Source organism: Lasioglossum baleicum, unplaced genomic scaffold, assembly GCF_051020765.1.
Source record: "Lasioglossum baleicum unplaced genomic scaffold, iyLasBale1 scaffold0334, whole genome shotgun sequence".
Taxonomy (NCBI): Eukaryota; Metazoa; Arthropoda; class Insecta; order Hymenoptera; family Halictidae; genus Lasioglossum; species Lasioglossum baleicum.
This window is the reverse complement of record NW_027469394.1, coordinates 115,001-130,673: the sequence shown is the minus strand read 5'-3', so window position 1 is coordinate 130,673 and position 15,673 is coordinate 115,001.

The window sequence follows — 15,673 nt, the reverse complement described above, 5'->3', positions numbered from 1 at the left end:
ATATTGATGACAAGCGGTATCGTGCGTGGATATAACGATTAAAGTCGTGCGGGAGCTCGGGGAGAAAAGTTTACTCTTGGCGGTTGGACTTAGAAAAATTTCGCTCGAGCTCCTTCGCACGGCGATCCGACGCGCCTCGGCGCGCGAACGATTCGTTCGAGCGGCCGAGCAAACTATGCGCTCCGAACATTATTCTCAGTTTATTCGATAAATACTCATCCGAGCGCTTTCATACTTGATATTTGTCTTCGAAATGCTTTACCACACGATGATCTAATATTTATAATGGTCTGGGAACGCTAGGAAAAAAGTTTACTCTTGGCGGTTGGACTTAGAAAAATTTCGCTCGGTCGGAGTTGCTCGCAATGCGCTCCGAACATTATTCTCAGTTTATTCGATAAATACTCATCCGAGCGCTTTCATACTTGATATTTGTCTTCGAAATGCTTTACCACACGATGATCTAATATTTATAATGGTCTGGGAACGCTAGGAAAAAAGTTTACTCTTGGCGGTTGGACTTAGAAAAATTTCGCTCGGTCGGAGTTGCTCGCAATGCGCTCCGAACATTATTCTCAGTTTATTCGATAAATACTCATCCGAGCGCTTTCATACTTGATATTTGTCTTCGAAATGCTTTACCACACGATGATCTAATATTTATAATGGTCTGGGAACGCTAGGAAAAAAGTTTACTCTTGGCGGTTGGACTTAGAAAAATTTCGCTCGGTCGGAGTTGCTCGCAATGCGCTCCGAACATTATTCTCAGTTTATTCGATAAATACTCATCCGAGCGCTTTCATACTTGATATTTGTCTTCGAAATGCTTTACCACACGATGATCTAATATTTATAATTGTCTGGGAACGCTAGGAAAAAAGTTTACTCTTGGCGGTTGGACTTAGAAAAATTTCGCTCGGTCGGAGTTGCTCGCAATGCGCTCCGAACATTATTCTCAGTTTATTCGATAAATACTCATCCGAGCGCTTTCATACTTGATATTTGTCTTCGAAATGCTTTACCACACGATGATCTAATATTTATAATGGTCTGGGAACGCTAGGAAAAAAGTTTACTCTTGGCGGTTGGACTTAGAAAAATTTCGCTCGGTCGGAGTTGCTCGCAATGCGCTCCGAACATTATTCTCAGTTTATTCGATAAATACTCATCCGAGCGCTTTCATACTTGATATTTGTCTTCGAAATGCTTTACCACACGATGATCTAATATTTATAATGGTCTGGGAACGCTAGGAAAAAAGTTTACTCTTGGCGGTTGGACTTAGAAAAATTTCGCTCGGTCGGAGTTGCTCGCAATGCGCTCGGAACATTATTCTGAGTTTATTCGATAAATATTCATCCTAAAGCTTTGATACTTGATATTTATTGTTAGAATGCGTTATTATACAATGATCTAATATTTAGAATGGTCTGGGAACGCTAGGAAAAAAGTTTACTCTTGGCGGTTGGACTTAGAAAAATTTCGCTTCGGTCGGAGTTGCTCGCAATGCGCCCGGAACATTATTCTGAGTTTATTCGATAAATATTCATCCTAAAGCTTTGATACTTGATATTTATTGTTAGAATGCGTTATTATACAATGATCTAATATTTAGAATGGTCTGGGAACGCTAGGAAAAAAGTTTACTCTTGGCGGTTGGACTTAGAAAAATTTCGCTTCGGTCGGAGTTGCTCGCAATGCGCCCGGAACATTATTCTGAGTTTATTCGATAAATATTCATCCTAAAGCTTTGATACTTGATATTTATTGTTAGAATGCGTTATTATACAATGATCTAATATTTATAATGGTCTGGGAACGCTAGGAAAAAAGTTTACTCTTGGCGGTTGGACTTAGAAAAATTTCGCTCGGTCGGAGTTGCTCGCAATGCGCTCGGAACATTATTCTGAGTTTATTCGATAAATATTCATCCTAGAGCTTTGATACTTGATATTTATTGTTAGAATGCGTTATTATACAATGATCTAATATTTATAATGGTCTGGGAACGCTAGGAAAAAAGTTTACTCTTGGCGGTTGGACTTAGAAAAATTTCGCTCGGTCGGAGTTGCTCGCAATGCGCTCGGAACATTATTCTGAGTTTATTCGATAAATATTCATCCTAAAGCTTTGATACTTGATATTTATTGTTAGAATGCGTTATTATACAATGATCTAATATTTATAATGGTCTGGGAACGCTAGGAAAAAAGTTTACTCTTGGCGGTTGGACTTAGAAAAATTTCGCTTCGGTCGGAGTTGCTCGCAATGCGCCCGGAACATTATTCTGAGTTTATTCGATAAATATTCATCCTAAAGCTTTGATACTTGATATTTATTGTTAGAATGCGTTATTATACAATGATCTAATATTTAGAATGGTCTGGGAACGCTAGGAAAAAAGTTTACTCTTGGCGGTTGGACTTAGAAAAATTTCGCTTCGGTCGGAGTTGCTCGCAATGCGCCCGGAACATTATTCTGAGTTTATTCGATAAATATTCATCCTAAAGCTTTGATACTTGATATTTATTGTTAGAATGCGTTATTATACAATGATCTAATATTTATAATGGTCTGGGAACGCTAGGAAAAAAGTTTACTCTTGGCGGTTGGACTTAGAAAAATTTCGCTCGGTCGGAGTTGCTCGCAATGCGCTCGGAACATTATTCTGAGTTTATTCGATAAATATTCATCCTAGAGCTTTGATACTTGATATTTATTGTTAGAATGCGTTATTATACAATGATCTAATATTTATAATGGTCTGGGAACGCTAGGAAAAAAGTTTACTCTTGGCGGTTGGACTTAGAAAAATTTCGCTCGGTCGGAGTTGCTCGCAATGCGCTCCGAACATTATTCTCAGTTTATTCGATAAATACTCATCCGAGCGCTTTCATACTTGATATTTGTCTTCGAAATGCTTTACCACACGATGATCTAATATTTATAATTGTCTGGGAACGCTAGGAAAAAAGTTTACTCTTGGCGGTTGGACTTAGAAAAATTTCGCTCGGTCGGAGTTGCTCGCAATGCGCTCCGAACATTATTCTCAGTTTATTCGATAAATACTCATCCGAGCGCTTTCATACTTGATATTTGTCTTCGAAATGCTTTACCACACGATGATCTAATATTTATAATTGTCCGAGTCAACCGGAAAGATAAGTTTACTCTTGGCGGTCGGAGCAATATTTCACAAAAACTGGAGCAATACGCGTCCGAGAGCTTTGAAACTCGAGAAATATTGATGACAAGCGGTATCGTGCGTGGATATAACGATTAAAGTCGTGCGGGAGCTCGGGGAGAAAAGTTTACTCTTGGCGGTTGGACTTAGAAAAATTTCGCTCGAGCTCCTTCGCAGGGCGATCCGACGCGCCTCGGCGCGCGAACGATTCGTTCGAGCGGCCGAGCAAACTATGCGCTCCGAACATTATTCTCAGTTTATTCGATAAATACTCATCCGAGCGCTTTCATACTTGATATTTGTCTTCGAAATGCTTTACCACACGATGATCTAATATTTATAATTGTCTGGGAACGCTAGGAAAAAAGTTTACTCTTGGCGGTTGGACTTAGAAAAATTTCGCTCGGTCGGAGTTGCTCGCAATGCGCTCCGAACATTATTCTCAGTTTATTCGATAAATACTCATCCGAGCGCTTTCATACTTGATATTTGTCTTCGAAATGCTTTACCACACGATGATCTAATATTTATAATTGTCCGAGTCAACCGGAAAGATAAGTTTACTCTTGGCGGTCGGAGCAATATTTCACAAAAACTGGAGCAATACGCGTCCGAGAGCTTTGAAACTCGAGAAATATTGATGACAAGCGGTATCGTGCGTGGATATAACGATTAAAGTCGTGCGGGAGCTCGGGGAGAAAAGTTTACTCTTGGCGGTTGGACTTAGAAAAATTTCGCTCGAGCTCCTTCGCAGGGCGATCCGACGCGCCTCGGCGCGCGAACGATTCGTTCGAGCGGCCGAGCAAACTATGCGCTCCGAACATTATTCTCAGTTTATTCGATAAATACTCATCCGAGCGCTTTCATACTTGATATTTGTCTTCGAAATGCTTTACCACACGATGATCTAATATTTATAATTGTCTGGGAACGCTAGGAAAAAAGTTTACTCTTGGCGGTTGGACTTAGAAAAATTTCGCTCGGTCGGAGTTGCTCGCAATGCGCTCCGAACATTATTCTCAGTTTATTCGATAAATACTCATCCGAGCGCTTTCATACTTGATATTTGTCTTCGAAATGCTTTACCACACGATGATCTAATATTTATAATGGTCTGGGAACGCTAGGAAAAAAGTTTACTCTTGGCGGTTGGACTTAGAAAAATTTCGCTCGGTCGGAGTTGCTCGCAATGCGCTCCGAACATTATTCTCAGTTTATTCGATAAATACTCATCCGAGCGCTTTCATACTTGATATTTGTCTTCGAAATGCTTTACCACACGATGATCTAATATTTATAATGGTCTGGGAACGCTAGGAAAAAAGTTTACTCTTGGCGGTTGGACTTAGAAAAATTTCGCTCGGTCGGAGTTGCTCGCAATGCGCTCGGAACATTATTCTGAGTTTATTCGATAAATATTCATCCTAAAGCTTTGATACTTGATATTTATTGTTAGAATGCGTTATTATACAATGATCTAATATTTAGAATGGTCTGGGAACGCTAGGAAAAAAGTTTACTCTTGGCGGTTGGACTTAGAAAAATTTCGCTTCGGTCGGAGTTGCTCGCAATGCGCCCGGAACATTATTCTGAGTTTATTCGATAAATATTCATCCTAAAGCTTTGATACTTGATATTTATTGTTAGAATGCGTTATTATACAATGATCTAATATTTAGAATGGTCTGGGAACGCTAGGAAAAAAGTTTACTCTTGGCGGTTGGACTTAGAAAAATTTCGCTTCGGTCGGAGTTGCTCGCAATGCGCCCGGAACATTATTCTGAGTTTATTCGATAAATATTCATCCTAAAGCTTTGATACTTGATATTTATTGTTAGAATGCGTTATTATACAATGATCTAATATTTATAATGGTCTGGGAACGCTAGGAAAAAAGTTTACTCTTGGCGGTTGGACTTAGAAAAATTTCGCTCGGTCGGAGTTGCTCGCAATGCGCTCGGAACATTATTCTGAGTTTATTCGATAAATATTCATCCTAGAGCTTTGATACTTGATATTTATTGTTAGAATGCGTTATTATACAATGATCTAATATTTATAATGGTCTGGGAACGCTAGGAAAAAAGTTTACTCTTGGCGGTTGGACTTAGAAAAATTTCGCTCGGTCGGAGTTGCTCGCAATGCGCTCCGAACATTATTCTCAGTTTATTCGATAAATACTCATCCGAGCGCTTTCATACTTGATATTTGTCTTCGAAATGCTTTACCACACGATGATCTAATATTTATAATTGTCTGGGAACGCTAGGAAAAAAGTTTACTCTTGGCGGTTGGACTTAGAAAAATTTCGCTCGGTCGGAGTTGCTCGCAATGCGCTCCGAACATTATTCTCAGTTTATTCGATAAATACTCATCCGAGCGCTTTCATACTTGATATTTGTCTTCGAAATGCTTTACCACACGATGATCTAATATTTATAATTGTCCGAGTCAACCGGAAAGATAAGTTTACTCTTGGCGGTCGGAGCAATATTTCACAAAAACTGGAGCAATACGCGTCCGAGAGCTTTGAAACTCGAGAAATATTGATGACAAGCGGTATCGTGCGTGGATATAACGATTAAAGTCGTGCGGGAGCTCGGGGAGAAAAGTTTACTCTTGGCGGTTGGACTTAGAAAAATTTCGCTCGAGCTCCTTCGCACGGCGATCCGACGCGCCTCGGCGCGCGAACGATTCGTTCGAGCGGCCGAGCAAACTATGCGCTCCGAACATTATTCTCAGTTTATTCGATAAATACTCATCCGAGCGCTTTCATACTTGATATTTGTCTTCGAAATGCTTTACCACACGATGATCTAATATTTATAATGGTCTGGGAACGCTAGGAAAAAAGTTTACTCTTGGCGGTTGGACTTAGAAAAATTTCGCTCGGTCGGAGTTGCTCGCAATGCGCTCCGAACATTATTCTCAGTTTATTCGATAAATACTCATCCGAGCGCTTTCATACTTGATATTTGTCTTCGAAATGCTTTACCACACGATGATCTAATATTTATAATGGTCTGGGAACGCTAGGAAAAAAGTTTACTCTTGGCGGTTGGACTTAGAAAAATTTCGCTCGGTCGGAGTTGCTCGCAATGCGCTCCGAACATTATTCTCAGTTTATTCGATAAATACTCATCCGAGCGCTTTCATACTTGATATTTGTCTTCGAAATGCTTTACCACACGATGATCTAATATTTATAATGGTCTGGGAACGCTAGGAAAAAAGTTTACTCTTGGCGGTTGGACTTAGAAAAATTTCGCTCGGTCGGAGTTGCTCGCAATGCGCTCGGAACATTATTCTGAGTTTATTCGATAAATATTCATCCTAAAGCTTTGATACTTGATATTTATTGTTAGAATGCGTTATTATACAATGATCTAATATTTATAATGGTCTGGGAACGCTAGGAAAAAAGTTTACTCTTGGCGGTTGGACTTAGAAAAATTTCGCTCGGTCGGAGTTGCTCGCAATGCGCTCCGAACATTATTCTCAGTTTATTCGATAAATACTCATCCGAGCGCTTTCATACTTGATATTTGTCTTCGAAATGCTTTACCACACGATGATCTAATATTTATAATTGTCTGGGAACGCTAGGAAAAAAGTTTACTCTTGGCGGTTGGACTTAGAAAAATTTCGCTCGGTCGGAGTTGCTCGCAATGCGCTCCGAACATTATTCTCAGTTTATTCGATAAATACTCATCCGAGCGCTTTCATACTTGATATTTGTCTTCGAAATGCTTTACCACACGATGATCTAATATTTATAATGGTCTGGGAACGCTAGGAAAAAAGTTTACTCTTGGCGGTTGGACTTAGAAAAATTTCGCTCGGTCGGAGTTGCTCGCAATGCGCTCGGAACATTATTCTGAGTTTATTCGATAAATATTCATCCTAAAGCTTTGATACTTGATATTTATTGTTAGAATGCGTTATTATACAATGATCTAATATTTAGAATGGTCTGGGAACGCTAGGAAAAAAGTTTACTCTTGGCGGTTGGACTTAGAAAAATTTCGCTTCGGTCGGAGTTGCTCGCAATGCGCCCGGAACATTATTCTGAGTTTATTCGATAAATATTCATCCTAAAGCTTTGATACTTGATATTTATTGTTAGAATGCGTTATTATACAATGATCTAATATTTAGAATGGTCTGGGAACGCTAGGAAAAAAGTTTACTCTTGGCGGTTGGACTTAGAAAAATTTCGCTTCGGTCGGAGTTGCTCGCAATGCGCCCGGAACATTATTCTGAGTTTATTCGATAAATATTCATCCTAAAGCTTTGATACTTGATATTTATTGTTAGAATGCGTTATTATACAATGATCTAATATTTATAATGGTCTGGGAACGCTAGGAAAAAAGTTTACTCTTGGCGGTTGGACTTAGAAAAATTTCGCTCGGTCGGAGTTGCTCGCAATGCGCTCGGAACATTATTCTGAGTTTATTCGATAAATATTCATCCTAGAGCTTTGATACTTGATATTTATTGTTAGAATGCGTTATTATACAATGATCTAATATTTATAATGGTCTGGGAACGCTAGGAAAAAAGTTTACTCTTGGCGGTTGGACTTAGAAAAATTTCGCTCGGTCGGAGTTGCTCGCAATGCGCTCGGAACATTATTCTGAGTTTATTCGATAAATATTCATCCTAAAGCTTTGATACTTGATATTTATTGTTAGAATGCGTTATTATACAATGATCTAATATTTATAATGGTCTGGGAACGCTAGGAAAAAAGTTTACTCTTGGCGGTTGGACTTAGAAAAATTTCGCTTCGGTCGGAGTTGCTCGCAATGCGCCCGGAACATTATTCTGAGTTTATTCGATAAATATTCATCCTAAAGCTTTGATACTTGATATTTATTGTTAGAATGCGTTATTATACAATGATCTAATATTTAGAATGGTCTGGGAACGCTAGGAAAAAAGTTTACTCTTGGCGGTTGGACTTAGAAAAATTTCGCTTCGGTCGGAGTTGCTCGCAATGCGCCCGGAACATTATTCTGAGTTTATTCGATAAATATTCATCCTAAAGCTTTGATACTTGATATTTATTGTTAGAATGCGTTATTATACAATGATCTAATATTTATAATGGTCTGGGAACGCTAGGAAAAAAGTTTACTCTTGGCGGTTGGACTTAGAAAAATTTCGCTCGGTCGGAGTTGCTCGCAATGCGCTCGGAACATTATTCTGAGTTTATTCGATAAATATTCATCCTAGAGCTTTGATACTTGATATTTATTGTTAGAATGCGTTATTATACAATGATCTAATATTTATAATGGTCTGGGAACGCTAGGAAAAAAGTTTACTCTTGGCGGTTGGACTTAGAAAAATTTCGCTCGGTCGGAGTTGCTCGCAATGCGCTCGGAACATTATTCTGAGTTTATTCGATAAATATTCATCCTAGAGCTTTGATACTTGATATTTATTGTTAGAATGCGTTATTATACAATGATCTAATATTTATAATGGTCTGGGAACGCTAGGAAAAAAGTTTACTCTTGGCGGTTGGACTTAGAAAAATTTCGCTCGGTCGGAGTTGCTCGCAATGCGCTCGGAACATTATTCTGAGTTTATTCGATAAATATTCATCCTAAAGCTTTGATACTTGATATTTATTGTTAGAATGCGTTATTATACAATGATCTAATATTTATAATGGTCTGGGAACGCTAGGAAAAAAGTTTACTCTTGGCGGTTGGACTTAGAAAAATTTCGCTTCGGTCGGAGTTGCTCGCAATGCGCCCGGAACATTATTCTGAGTTTATTCGATAAATATTCATCCTAAAGCTTTGATACTTGATATTTATTGTTAGAATGCGTTATTATACAATGATCTAATATTTAGAATGGTCTGGGAACGCTAGGAAAAAAGTTTACTCTTGGCGGTTGGACTTAGAAAAATTTCGCTTCGGTCGGAGTTGCTCGCAATGCGCCCGGAACATTATTCTGAGTTTATTCGATAAATATTCATCCTAAAGCTTTGATACTTGATATTTATTGTTAGAATGCGTTATTATACAATGATCTAATATTTATAATGGTCTGGGAACGCTAGGAAAAAAGTTTACTCTTGGCGGTTGGACTTAGAAAAATTTCGCTCGGTCGGAGTTGCTCGCAATGCGCTCGGAACATTATTCTGAGTTTATTCGATAAATATTCATCCTAGAGCTTTGATACTTGATATTTATTGTTAGAATGCGTTATTATACAATGATCTAATATTTATAATGGTCTGGGAACGCTAGGAAAAAAGTTTACTCTTGGCGGTTGGACTTAGAAAAATTTCGCTCGGTCGGAGTTGCTCGCAATGCGCTCCGAACATTATTCTCAGTTTATTCGATAAATACTCATCCGAGCGCTTTCATACTTGATATTTGTCTTCGAAATGCTTTACCACACGATGATCTAATATTTATAATTGTCTGGGAACGCTAGGAAAAAAGTTTACTCTTGGCGGTTGGACTTAGAAAAATTTCGCTCGGTCGGAGTTGCTCGCAATGCGCTCCGAACATTATTCTCAGTTTATTCGATAAATACTCATCCGAGCGCTTTCATACTTGATATTTGTCTTCGAAATGCTTTACCACACGATGATCTAATATTTATAATTGTCCGAGTCAACCGGAAAGATAAGTTTACTCTTGGCGGTCGGAGCAATATTTCACAAAAACTGGAGCAATACGCGTCCGAGAGCTTTGAAACTCGAGAAATATTGATGACAAGCGGTATCGTGCGTGGATATAACGATTAAAGTCGTGCGGGAGCTCGGGGAGAAAAGTTTACTCTTGGCGGTTGGACTTAGAAAAATTTCGCTCGAGCTCCTTCGCACGGCGATCCGACGCGCCTCGGCGCGCGAACGATTCGTTCGAGCGGCCGAGCAAACTATGCGCTCCGAACATTATTCTCAGTTTATTCGATAAATACTCATCCGAGCGCTTTCATACTTGATATTTGTCTTCGAAATGCTTTACCACACGATGATCTAATATTTATAATGGTCTGGGAACGCTAGGAAAAAAGTTTACTCTTGGCGGTTGGACTTAGAAAAATTTCGCTCGGTCGGAGTTGCTCGCAATGCGCTCCGAACATTATTCTCAGTTTATTCGATAAATACTCATCCGAGCGCTTTCATACTTGATATTTGTCTTCGAAATGCTTTACCACACGATGATCTAATATTTATAATTGTCTGGGAACGCTAGGAAAAAAGTTTACTCTTGGCGGTTGGACTTAGAAAAATTTCGCTCGGTCGGAGTTGCTCGCAATGCGCTCCGAACATTATTCTCAGTTTATTCGATAAATACTCATCCGAGCGCTTTCATACTTGATATTTGTCTTCGAAATGCTTTACCACACGATGATCTAATATTTATAATGGTCTGGGAACGCTAGGAAAAAAGTTTACTCTTGGCGGTTGGACTTAGAAAAATTTCGCTCGGTCGGAGTTGCTCGCAATGCGCTCCGAACATTATTCTCAGTTTATTCGATAAATACTCATCCGAGCGCTTTCATACTTGATATTTGTCTTCGAAATGCTTTACCACACGATGATCTAATATTTATAATGGTCTGGGAACGCTAGGAAAAAAGTTTACTCTTGGCGGTTGGACTTAGAAAAATTTCGCTCGGTCGGAGTTGCTCGCAATGCGCTCGGAACATTATTCTGAGTTTATTCGATAAATATTCATCCTAAAGCTTTGATACTTGATATTTATTGTTAGAATGCGTTATTATACAATGATCTAATATTTAGAATGGTCTGGGAACGCTAGGAAAAAAGTTTACTCTTGGCGGTTGGACTTAGAAAAATTTCGCTTCGGTCGGAGTTGCTCGCAATGCGCCCGGAACATTATTCTGAGTTTATTCGATAAATATTCATCCTAAAGCTTTGATACTTGATATTTATTGTTAGAATGCGTTATTATACAATGATCTAATATTTAGAATGGTCTGGGAACGCTAGGAAAAAAGTTTACTCTTGGCGGTTGGACTTAGAAAAATTTCGCTTCGGTCGGAGTTGCTCGCAATGCGCCCGGAACATTATTCTGAGTTTATTCGATAAATATTCATCCTAAAGCTTTGATACTTGATATTTATTGTTAGAATGCGTTATTATACAATGATCTAATATTTATAATGGTCTGGGAACGCTAGGAAAAAAGTTTACTCTTGGCGGTTGGACTTAGAAAAATTTCGCTCGGTCGGAGTTGCTCGCAATGCGCTCGGAACATTATTCTGAGTTTATTCGATAAATATTCATCCTAGAGCTTTGATACTTGATATTTATTGTTAGAATGCGTTATTATACAATGATCTAATATTTATAATGGTCTGGGAACGCTAGGAAAAAAGTTTACTCTTGGCGGTTGGACTTAGAAAAATTTCGCTCGGTCGGAGTTGCTCGCAATGCGCTCGGAACATTATTCTGAGTTTATTCGATAAATATTCATCCTAAAGCTTTGATACTTGATATTTATTGTTAGAATGCGTTATTATACAATGATCTAATATTTATAATGGTCTGGGAACGCTAGGAAAAAAGTTTACTCTTGGCGGTTGGACTTAGAAAAATTTCGCTTCGGTCGGAGTTGCTCGCAATGCGCCCGGAACATTATTCTGAGTTTATTCGATAAATATTCATCCTAAAGCTTTGATACTTGATATTTATTGTTAGAATGCGTTATTATACAATGATCTAATATTTAGAATGGTCTGGGAACGCTAGGAAAAAAGTTTACTCTTGGCGGTTGGACTTAGAAAAATTTCGCTTCGGTCGGAGTTGCTCGCAATGCGCCCGGAACATTATTCTGAGTTTATTCGATAAATATTCATCCTAAAGCTTTGATACTTGATATTTATTGTTAGAATGCGTTATTATACAATGATCTAATATTTATAATGGTCTGGGAACGCTAGGAAAAAAGTTTACTCTTGGCGGTTGGACTTAGAAAAATTTCGCTCGGTCGGAGTTGCTCGCAATGCGCTCGGAACATTATTCTGAGTTTATTCGATAAATATTCATCCTAGAGCTTTGATACTTGATATTTATTGTTAGAATGCGTTATTATACAATGATCTAATATTTATAATGGTCTGGGAACGCTAGGAAAAAAGTTTACTCTTGGCGGTTGGACTTAGAAAAATTTCGCTCGGTCGGAGTTGCTCGCAATGCGCTCCGAACATTATTCTCAGTTTATTCGATAAATACTCATCCGAGCGCTTTCATACTTGATATTTGTCTTCGAAATGCTTTACCACACGATGATCTAATATTTATAATTGTCTGGGAACGCTAGGAAAAAAGTTTACTCTTGGCGGTTGGACTTAGAAAAATTTCGCTCGGTCGGAGTTGCTCGCAATGCGCTCCGAACATTATTCTCAGTTTATTCGATAAATACTCATCCGAGCGCTTTCATACTTGATATTTGTCTTCGAAATGCTTTACCACACGATGATCTAATATTTATAATTGTCCGAGTCAACCGGAAAGATAAGTTTACTCTTGGCGGTCGGAGCAATATTTCACAAAAACTGGAGCAATACGCGTCCGAGAGCTTTGAAACTCGAGAAATATTGATGACAAGCGGTATCGTGCGTGGATATAACGATTAAAGTCGTGCGGGAGCTCGGGGAGAAAAGTTTACTCTTGGCGGTTGGACTTAGAAAAATTTCGCTCGAGCTCCTTCGCACGGCGATCCGACGCGCCTCGGCGCGCGAACGATTCGTTCGAGCGGCCGAGCAAACTATGCGCTCCGAACATTATTCTCAGTTTATTCGATAAATACTCATCCGAGCGCTTTCATACTTGATATTTGTCTTCGAAATGCTTTACCACACGATGATCTAATATTTATAATGGTCTGGGAACGCTAGGAAAAAAGTTTACTCTTGGCGGTTGGACTTAGAAAAATTTCGCTCGGTCGGAGTTGCTCGCAATGCGCTCCGAACATTATTCTCAGTTTATTCGATAAATACTCATCCGAGCGCTTTCATACTTGATATTTGTCTTCGAAATGCTTTACCACACGATGATCTAATATTTATAATGGTCTGGGAACGCTAGGAAAAAAGTTTACTCTTGGCGGTTGGACTTAGAAAAATTTCGCTCGGTCGGAGTTGCTCGCAATGCGCTCCGAACATTATTCTCAGTTTATTCGATAAATACTCATCCGAGCGCTTTCATACTTGATATTTGTCTTCGAAATGCTTTACCACACGATGATCTAATATTTATAATGGTCTGGGAACGCTAGGAAAAAAGTTTACTCTTGGCGGTTGGACTTAGAAAAATTTCGCTCGGTCGGAGTTGCTCGCAATGCGCTCGGAACATTATTCTGAGTTTATTCGGTAAATATTCATCCTAAAGCTTTGATACTTGATATTTATTGTTAGAATGCGTTATTATACAATGATCTAATATTTAGAATGGTCTGGGAACGCTAGGAAAAAAGTTTACTCTTGGCGGTTGGACTTAGAAAAATTTCGCTTCGGTCGGAGTTGCTCGCAATGCGCCCGGAACATTATTCTGAGTTTATTCGATAAATATTCATCCTAAAGCTTTGATACTTGATATTTATTGTTAGAATGCGTTATTATACAATGATCTAATATTTAGAATGGTCTGGGAACGCTAGGAAAAAAGTTTACTCTTGGCGGTTGGACTTAGAAAAATTTCGCTTCGGTCGGAGTTGCTCGCAATGCGCCCGGAACATTATTCTGAGTTTATTCGATAAATATTCATCCTAAAGCTTTGATACTTGATATTTATTGTTAGAATGCGTTATTATACAATGATCTAATATTTATAATGGTCTGGGAACGCTAGGAAAAAAGTTTACTCTTGGCGGTTGGACTTAGAAAAATTTCGCTCGGTCGGAGTTGCTCGCAATGCGCTCGGAACATTATTCTGAGTTTATTCGATAAATATTCATCCTAGAGCTTTGATACTTGATATTTATTGTTAGAATGCGTTATTATACAATGATCTAATATTTATAATGGTCTGGGAACGCTAGGAAAAAAGTTTACTCTTGGCGGTTGGACTTAGAAAAATTTCGCTCGGTCGGAGTTGCTCGCAATGCGCTCGGAACATTATTCTGAGTTTATTCGATAAATATTCATCCTAAAGCTTTGATACTTGATATTTATTGTTAGAATGCGTTATTATACAATGATCTAATATTTATAATGGTCTGGGAACGCTAGGAAAAAAGTTTACTCTTGGCGGTTGGACTTAGAAAAATTTCGCTTCGGTCGGAGTTGCTCGCAATGCGCCCGGAACATTATTCTGAGTTTATTCGATAAATATTCATTCTAAAGCTTTGATACTTGATATTTATTGTTAGAATGCGTTATTATACAATGATCTAATATTTATAATGGTCTGGGAACGCTAGGAAAAAAGTTTACTCTTGGCGGTTGGACTTAGAAAAATTTCGCTCGGTCGGAGTTGCTCGCAATGCGCTCGGAACATTATTCTGAGTTTATTCGATAAATATTCATCCTAGAGCTTTGATACTTGATATTTATTGTTAGAATGCGTTATTATACAATGATCTGGGAACGCTAGGAAAAAAGTTTACTCTTGGCGGTTGGACTTAGAAAAATTTCGCTTCGGTCGGAGTTGCTCGCAATGCGCCCGGAACATTATTCTGAGTTTATTCGATAAATATTCATCCTAAAGCTTTGATACTTGATATTTATTGTTAGAATGCGTTATTATACAATGATCTAATATTTAGAATGGTCTGGGAACGCTAGGAAAAAAGTTTACTCTTGGCGGTTGGACTTAGAAAAATTTCGCTTCGGTCGGAGTTGCTCGCAATGCGCCCGGAACATTATTCTGAGTTTATTCGATAAATATTCATCCTAAAGCTTTGATACTTGATATTTATTGTTAGAATGCGTTATTATACAATGATCTAATATTTAGAATGGTCTGGGAACGCTAGGAAAAAAGTTTACTCTTGGCGGTTGGACTTAGAAAAATTTCGCTTCGGTCGGAGTTGCTCGCAATGCGCCCGGAACGTTATTCTGAGTTTATTCGATAAATATTCATCCTAAAGCTTTGATACTTGATATTTATTGTTAGAATGCGTTATTATACAATGATCTAATATTTATAATGGTCTGGGAACGCTAGGAAAAAAGTTTACTCTTGGCGGTTGGACTTAGAAAAATTTCGCTTCGGTCGGAGTTGCTCGCAATGCGCCCGGAACATTATTCTGAGTTTATTCGATAAATATTCATTCTAAAGCTTTGATACTTGATATTTATTGTTAGAATGCGTTGTTATACAATGATCTAATATTTATAATGGTCTGGGAACGCTAGGAAAAAAGTTTACTCTTGGCGGTTGGACTTAGAAAAATTTCGCTTCGGTCGGAGTTGCTCGCAATGCGCCCGGAACATTATTCTGAGTTTATTCGATAAATATTCATTCTAAAGCTTTGATACTTGATA